The sequence below is a fragment of the Tenrec ecaudatus genome, chromosome 9 (genome assembly GCF_050624435.1).
Source record: "Tenrec ecaudatus isolate mTenEca1 chromosome 9, mTenEca1.hap1, whole genome shotgun sequence".
NCBI classification, from domain to species: Eukaryota; Metazoa; Chordata; class Mammalia; order Afrosoricida; family Tenrecidae; genus Tenrec; species Tenrec ecaudatus.
The window spans coordinates 7,868,048-7,877,388 of record NC_134538.1 but is presented as its reverse complement, the minus strand read 5'-3'; positions in this window follow the sequence as shown (position 1 = coordinate 7,877,388).

The window sequence follows — 9,341 nt, the reverse complement described above, 5'->3', positions numbered from 1 at the left end:
CCCACTTACCTGCCTTAAGGTTGTACATGTGAACGAGAGCGTTAAGTGCCTTTGCTTTGGACTTGAATTACGGTTTTTTTTATTGGATAATTCTAGTTATTTTATGCCAATCGGATGCTCTGATTTGGGCAGCCATGTGCACGATAACTGAAGGTGGAGAAATGGGTTCATTACTTATGCAAGGTGGTTTCCAAATATGGGGTGTTCAAAGGTGGGGGGAAAGTGCTTGGTGGTTGAAAATAGAGAAAGGAAGGAAATAAAAGAGACAAAGTTGCACGCTGTAACGATGATTTAAAAGGACCCACCTGTATCCTTACAAGCCCAGTGGCCTGTGGTTTAACGCTTAACACCTGGGAAGAGAAAACTAAGTACTGAGGAACAGGTAGGCTTTTGGGCAACCCTGCTTCTTCAAAGAATAGTCCTCTAACACAATACCTTGCAAACTGGAGCTTGCGTCTCAGATTCGCTTCTTTGGAGGATGATCTAAACACTTGAAAAGCGCTGCGCTGGGTTCCGGGAGCCCAGCCCAAGGCCTCCTGTACCTAAACGAACGCCAGCTGCTTGGCAGCCTTGCTGGGCGAGAGGAAACGGGGCAAGGGTGGCGCTGTCAGGATGCACATCCGTGGGCAATGACAAAAGCTAAACATTTTACCACATGGCAGATAAGTGCTTCCCCGCAGGCTGCCTGCTTTTATCTCTTTAAAGTCTTCCTCCCCCTCTGCTTCCACCGAGTCCTTCAATTACGCCGCAAAGATGATCACTGCGCCAACTAGTGTTTGCTTCCGCTGCAGCCAGGGGGACCCCTACCAAGAGGCCGTGTTTCCATGCTGCTGCGATTGCTGCTAGAAACCATCGACTCTGTTCTGACTGCTAGCGACCCCGGAAAGAAGAGGGCGAGACACTGCCCGGTCCTGTGCCATCCTCAAAATTGTCCCTCTGCTCTAGCCCATTGTTGCAGCCACTGTGTCCATCGATCTGTCGAGAGCTTTCCTCCCTTTTGCGACCACGACCAAGCACGATGTCGTTCATGTCCCAAGTCTGTAAGATGAAGCCTGACCATCTTTGCCTCAAGCATTCTGGTTGTACTTCTTCCAAGACAGATACGTTTGTTTTTTTGACGGTCCGTGGCACGTACTTCCAATATTCCTTGCCAACAGTATAATTCAAATGCTTCGATTTTCCTTCAGTCTTCCTGACTCCATGTCCAACTTCACATGCGCATGAGACAATTGAAAATTCCATGGCTTGGGTCTGGTGTACTTGCCTTCTAACATCCTTGTTTCTCAACACTTTAAAGAGGTTTTTTTTTTTTTTGCAGCAAATTAACCCGGTGCAATGCATTTTTTAAAATCTCTTGACTAATTGCTTCCATTAGCATAGTTCCTGGATCCCAGCAAAACAAACACCTCGACAATTTTAAATGTTTCTTAATTTATCATGATGTCACCTAATAGTCCAGTTGTGAGGATTTTGCTTCCTGTACATTGAATTGTAATCCACACTGAAGGCTGAAATCCTTGAGCCTCATCAGCAAGGGCTTCAAGTCCTCCGCACTTTCTGCGAGCGAGGTAGTGTCGTCTGCATATCACAGGTTGTTACTAAGCCTTCCTCCAATCCTGATGCCACCTTCTTCTTCATATAATCCAGCTTCTCTGCTTATTCTCAGCATGTAGATGGAATATGTATGGTGAGAGGGTACCACCTGACACACGCCTGATTTTAAACCTTGACCTATCCTCTTGTTCTCTTTACATAACTTCCTCTTGGTCTCTGTACAGATACTACATGAGCACAATGAAGTGTCTGGAATTCCTCTTCTTCTTGGGGCCGTCCATAGTTTGTTATGATACACACAGTCAAATGCCTTTGGAAAGTCAATGAAACACAGGTAAACTATTTTGGGGTCTTCTCTGGTTTCAGTGAAGATACATCTGACAGCAGCACTAATATTCCTCGTTCCTAGTCCTTTTCCGAATCTGGCCTGAACCTTTGGCAGCTCCCATGTACTACCGCAACTGCTGTCAGATGATCTTCAGCAAGATTTTCCTTGCATGTGATATCACTGATGATGTTCTCTAATTTGCACATTCTGTTGGGTCACCTTATTTGGAATGAGAACAAATATGGATCTCTTCCAGTCAGTTGGCCTTCCAAATTTCTTGGCATAGATGAGTTCCACTTGGTCTTCTGGGTGCTCTGTGAGTCAGAATCAACTCAAAGAAATTGGTCCTTGATTGTGGAGCTCCTGGGTGCGACTCGGTTAGCACTCATGCTAACCAAAAAGCGGACTGTATAAGTTCACCAAGAAGTATCTCAGAAGAAAATTTATTTCCAGCCATTGAAAATTCTATGGAGTCCTGTCCTACTCTGAAACATAAGAGATTGTCATGAGTTTGAGACAACTTGGTTTGACCTTGGTTTTTCCTTGGCTGCATCACTTGTGAAAGATGATGGATGAATTGGTGTTATGGACTATTTTGAGACCTCCAATGCATATACCTTCTCAAGTTATGCAGATGCTATGAATTTCCCACAGTCAAAAAGAAACTCTGTAGATTCCAGGAAACTCAACACTGTCATGGCCACCCTCTGGGGTTAGATGCCTGACCATCGATAACTGTGAAACAAGGGGGTGGTCCAAGAAATCAGGAGGGGATAACAGGTCTGCTGCACCTGATATATTACTTACACTTGATACATGGCAGTTTTATCGGTGGAAAAATTATCTTTTGGCTGAAAGTAAAGTTTCTTCATTATGCAACAGATGGTTGTGATTGCTACCTTTGCTTTAGGCAAATTCACAAAAGAGAATATAAACTCACAGTTCTGAAGTGAAGAGAAAAAATAATATTGAGATCTGAATCTAATTCTCTAGAAGCTGGGTAGGAATTAGGAAAACAAACTTTTAAAAACATTGCTGTTGGTTGGTGTTTTTGTTTGAAATAGACCTGATGCTAAGGCTCTGTGTTAGTCTGGGTTGACTAGAAAAACAAATCGAGAGATATTCATACATGTCTAAGAGAGAACTTTAGACCCAAGAGCAGTTACATATTAAGAAAGCATCCCTGCTCAGTCCAGATCAAGTCCATAAGTCTGATAATAGCTCATAGGTGCAATACTAGTCTATAAATTTCTCTTCAGTCTCACACAGCACATGCAGTGATGCCAAATGCAGGAAGATGGTAGGCTGATGGGTGAAAAATATTGCAGATCCAGTGGTGGTGGAAGCATCTCAGTGTTGGTGCCAGTCTCCGCATGGCTCTTCAACAGCAAGGTGAAGTAGAGAGAGACTTGCTGAGGCTCGGCAAGTCTCCATGTGGTTTGGCAACAGGAAGGTGAAGCAGAGAGAGGGGGGCGGGGGGAGAGCTCCCAAAATCTTCATGAGAAGGCTATGCCCACAGGAGGCATCATCTGACTGTGCCTTGATTAACAGGCAAAACTCCACCCCTTCACTCTTAATTCCCTCAAGTTGACATGAGATTACGTAATTGCCATGGGCACATTAATAGACATTTGAGCAATGCCTGTGTATTTTTCATGTTTATATTTCTGAGTATAGGTCCTATTGGATTGTAAGCCTCTAACTGGAGAAGAGACTCTTTTCTTTGTCAACAAATCTCACCTCTCATCGTGTACTTGATCTTCATTACACTGTCAGGCTGGCAGTGGAGATGAATGGAAAAGCCCTTTGTTTGGTAATATAGTGTTGAGCAGCAGAAGAAAAAATCTATTTTTATTAGAGGAAGGAATTGTATTAAGTTAAATAATGAGACTATAAAATGTAGTTGATTAAAGTGTTTGTGGAGGCTTGACCAGGCAGTTTTGTGTATTTCATTTATTTATTTAACGAGTAAATACCAGTAAAGGTCTCTGCACTGTCACTGTTCTGTATGCTTGGAACACAGGCAAACAAATGCCCAAGTTCCCTATCCATCCAGAATTTAACTTCCAATGGAGGAGAAACACTAAGCTTGAATATGATAAGTAATATTGCCTTTTAGACAGTGCATATCCTGCATGAATAAGAACTCAAGCATGGGGAGCAGGATCAGGATTGTCTAGGCTGCAGCAGAGGGTTTGGGATTGGAGACGAGCCACAGATTATGCTGGATGGTCAGGCAGAGTGACAGCAATCAGGTGTGCTTTGTACAAAGACTTGAATAAGGTAGGGGCATTCTCCAGGAGCAATCCAGAAAGAATGATCCTGGCAGAAAAGACAGCCAGGGAAAGGCCTCAAGGCCATTCCAGGGAAGACAAGGAATCAGTATGGAAGAGGGCAATGGAGGTCAGGAAGGCAATGAATCATCTTCCGTCTTTACTCAGAAGAAGGTGGAACTCACTGCAGAGTTCTAGGCAGCGTATGGACATTAATCTGGCTGCTCTGTGAAGACTAGATTCTTGATGGGCAATGGCAGAAGCAGGGCTACCAGTTAGATGGCAACAGGGAGTCAGTGAAAAGTGATGCGTTTTTGGAGATATCTTGTAAGTACAGCTTTTATGGTTTTCCTGTGGATTGACAGCTAAATATGAGGGAAAGGAAAAAGAAGAGAATGACTCCATATTTTTTGTCACTTATCTAATGTCATTTGTGTGTCCTTATGATACTAGAAGCTATGTCACCAATGTTTCCAATAACGGCAGGCTTACCCAGAGTTAACAGTTGCCAAATTAGTTTACAGACCAGGACAATGGAAGAGGAGTCCACTTCTGAAGGATTACTCAATGAAACTTTATGATTAGCGGCAGAATATTGTGTGATACTATGCCAGAAGATGAGGTCCTCAGGTTAGAAGGCATGCAAAATAGAGCTGGGGAAGAGTTGGGGTCAAGTCAACCTTGATGGCATGGCTGAGCCAAAGCTTTGGGGACCTTCATTTGCTAGTGGGTCACAACTCAAAATGAGAAGAAGCAGCTGCAATCCTTCATTCATAATAAAAACATGGTATGTATGAATCTAGAAAATTTGGAAGTCATCAAAAATAAAATGAAATGAGGGTAACGAATGTACACATGTGCTTTATACAATTGATGTATGCATGGATTGTGATAAGGGTTGTATGAGCCCCCAATAAAATTATTAAAACTAAAATAAAATGGACTTGAGGGTAAACAAGTGGCCATCTAGCTCAGAAGCAACAAAGCCCACATGGAAGAACACACCAGCCTGTGATCACGAGGTGCTGAAGGGATCAGGTATCAGTCATCAAAGAACAAAAAAATCATATCATTGGCTGCACACCTCCATGATATGATCGCTGAAGACAAATGGGTGCATAAGCAAATGTGGCGAAGATAGCTGATGGTGCCTGGCTATTGTCAGGGGAAGCCAGCCCCTAACACATCATTACGGATCTGGTAGGCGCAATTGTACAGCGATAATAAGTAAAGATCATAGTAAAGTTACAGAGAGCATGAGAGGTAGAAGTGAAGTACTGAAATAAATGGAGTCAGACACGATTCATAGTAGCATGCTCACCTCAGCCCCGCCTGATGGTCCACGTGGAGGGAGAGCGAGAGAGATCTTTAATGCTAGGCCAGGCTTTTTACATTCTCTGGGGACATGCAAGCCCCCTAATTACAGGTGAGGACATACGTCACAGGAAGGGCCTGTGCCATAGGTAATACAGTAATGAGAGGGGGTGGTCTAGGGACATACACGCAATAGGAAGAGGAGGGATTGGGGATATCCATGTGACAAGATGGGCAGATCCTAGATTTGGGATGGCAGCTTAACTTTGACCTATTCTTTAGATCTCCATAGGAACCATTATCAGTAGGGTGTAAACCCCACCTACTGGAACCAAATAGATGACTGCAGGCATCCATTGTCTTTAACAGCAGGGCATGGGGACCACTGCAGTCTGGCAATTGGTCGCCCTCAGGAAGGATGCCTCTGAGCATCTGACTTCCCCCCACCGGCTATCAAAAGGTATAGTGTCTGGGGTCTTAAAGGCTTGAAGGTAAACAAGTGACCATCTAGCTCAGAAGCAACAAAGCCCACATGAAAGAAGCACACCAGCCTGTGTGATCACGAGGTGTTGAAGGGATCAGTTATAAGGCATCATCAGAACAACAAAAAAAATCTTACCATAGTGAATGAAGGGGGGAATACAGAGTAGAGAGCCAAAGCCCATTTGTCTACCACTGGAGATCCCCTTGAAGAGGGGTCTAGGGGAGGAGACGAGCCAGTCAAGGTGTGATGTAGCAACGATGAAAAATACAACTTTCTTCTAGTTCCTAAATGCTTCCTCCCTCCCCACCCCCCTCCACTATCATGATCTACCTTGAAAGTCTGGCTAGACCAGAGGATGTACACTGGTACAGATAGGAACTGGAACACAGGGAATCCAGGGCAGATGATCCCTCCAGGACCAGTGGTGTGAGTGGCGATGCTAGGAGAGTAGAGCGAGAGTGGGTTGGAAAGAGGGAACTGATCACAAGGATCTACATGTGACCTCCTCCCTGGGGGATGTACAATAGAAAAGTGGATGAAGGGAGATGTCAGACAGGGCAAGAGATGACTAAATAATAATTTATAAATTATCAAGGGTTCATGAGAGAGGGGGGAGTGGGGAGGGAGGGGAAAAGTGAGGACCTGATGCCTTGGGCTTAAGTGGAGAGTAAATGTTTTGAGAATGATGAGGGCAATGAATGTACAAATATGTTTTACAGAATTGATGTATGTATGGATTGTGATAAGAGTTGTATGAGCCCCTAATAAAATGATTTTTAAAATAATAAAAAAGATATAGGAATTAATTAACTAAAATGGCCTTGTATTGGACAATTTGAATTGAACAATCTTACGTTTTGCTAGGAACAGCTAATTCAAAAGGAATTGTGTCACATTAATCATCAAAACGAAAGTTTCAAGATATGTCTTGAAGTACAATGCTATCTGTGATAGAATAGTGTTTCTGCTCCTACAAAGACTAGTTAATGCAAATATTATTCAAATTTATGCACCAACCACTAAAGCCAATGATAAAGCAATGGAAGAATCCGGCAGTCTGAAATGGTTCAAACATGCAATTAAGAGACATTGGTAATTACTCTTAATTAGAATGAGAAAGGTGGAAACAGGAAAAATCAGTAGTTGGGAAATATTGTCTTGGTGATAGAAATGAAGCTCGAGATCATATGATAGAAATTTGCAAGACCAGGTACTTAGCCAATTAACCGCAAGAGATTCATATTGGTGTCCACACCAAAGAAAGTTGACACAATAGAATGTGAAATTATTGAACAAAATCATTACTTTCACAGGGAAGTAAAGTTTTGCCGAGGATAGCTTATCACAAATACTTTTTTCCCAGCAGCATAAACAGAGAGAGTGCATGTGGTTTTCACCAGATGGAATATTCAAGAATCAGTGACCACAAAGAGAGTGATGATGGAGAAGCTCAATATCAGCTGCTTAATTGCTCACATACAAGTTTGGGTCAAAGCTGAAGAAAATTAGAACAAGTCCACGAGAGCCCACACAGGAGTTTAAGTATTCCTAACGTGATGCAGGCCATCGAAGAAGAGATTTCCCACATTGAACACTCATGCATGACGCTCACATGAGTTGTGGGATGATATCATGAACATCATACACACGAAAGCAAAAGGTCACTAAAAGATAGGAAAGAATGGAAAGATCAAAGTCGATGTCCGAAGAGATTCTGAAATGAAGAGATTCTGTGGCGAAAAGCAAAAGAAAATGGAAGGAACACACAGAGTCACGGAACCAAAAAGATTGTTTAAACGTTCACTCATTTCAAGAGATAGTGTATGAAATTAGGAGGAAAACCAAGAGTGTGGTGTCTACTGCTCCAGGAGAGGTGAGTCAAGGTGGGAACTGCGGGGTGACCATGGCACTTAGCCACCTACAATCAATCACTGATGACACTCGTCAGAGACAGTCGTGGTGGAGTGATGACAGGTGAAAAGCTGATCCGAAGGGAGTTAAGGGCAGAAATCAAGATAGCAAACAGACATTTCTATGCCTCAGAGTCTTGCTTTTCATTTATATTGTCAAGACAACTTTACAATTACATTTTAAAATATTATATAAAATTGAGTTGCTACAGAAAGTGGAATGTGAACCAGACATGACTGTGAAAAAGCCACAACAACATTTAAGGAAACTTGATTTATTTTAATAATGAAAACATACTAATATTGAATTATTAAACTGCTTAAAGAATTATTAAACTGCTCATGACATTTGCTGTTTCAAGCAGGGAAATAAACAAATTAGCAACACATTCCATTTTTTAACAAAACATAAGTGGGCACCTTCCTAAATCGTTGAAAATCTGCAACAAGTTAATGGGTGAGGTAGTTTATCGAGCCAACCTGGCCAATAAACACAGGTGGGACTAATTGAAGGGTGGAGGGATAAATGGCTCGGTGAGCCTTGCCTTTCTAATTCTTGGGTCTCTTGTTTTCTGATGGTTGGACAAGGGTGCAGCTGCTTTAGTCAGTTCCCTGCTTTAGCTGGCAAGGCTCACTTCCTGCAAGATATCCCCGAGAAGAAGCCGCATGGATCTACCACGATGCAGCCCTGGGTGCTGGAGCAGCTATGTAGAGACCCCTTCCAGCGCTGAGATGCTTACATGTTCGCTGATTTGGCTTTCCTCCTGCAGTCAGCATCATTGTATGTGTTTTGTAAGATGGAGGAGGACTTTGTGGGTTGCTGTCGGACATATGGGCTAATGCTGAACTTGTGGCCTTGGACAGCACCGGGTTGGGATGTTTTCTTGATGTGCACTTCTTTCCCTTTATAGAAAACTCTCTCTTACACATAAGCGTTTCTGTGGATTTGTTTCTCTAAAGTACCCAGACTAACACAATGGGAATGCTATTCCCCTGCCAACCCCCAGCCCCCCCCCCCAAAAAAATAGCTGTAGAATAATATCTCCTTTAGCTGGATGGTTAGACCAAACATTTTATAAAGGTCAGGAAGATTTTAAAAAATTGAGCCCAAAGAGGGAAGACCGTTAATCACAGCAGAAGAAACCGTGGGTGAAGACCTGAAATTACTGGAAGAATCACCATCAAAGCAATAGCTTCTAAAATTGGATCTCACATGATTAACATTTTCCATTTTAGGCCAACATTTGGTCTCAGCACACACTTGGCTGAATAGATGCCCAAATGAACATAAATTAGTGAAATATCTAATCTCTCCAATAGTCTTTTAAGCAAGATCTAATCTAATGAAGATGATTTTATGGAACTAATCATAACTGGAGAGAAGTCTTGGATTTATCGACGCAATCCAGGAGCACGATCAAATCAAACCAGTAGCTTCTGAAGGCATTGACTGGGCCAATTAAATTCAAGACAGAGAG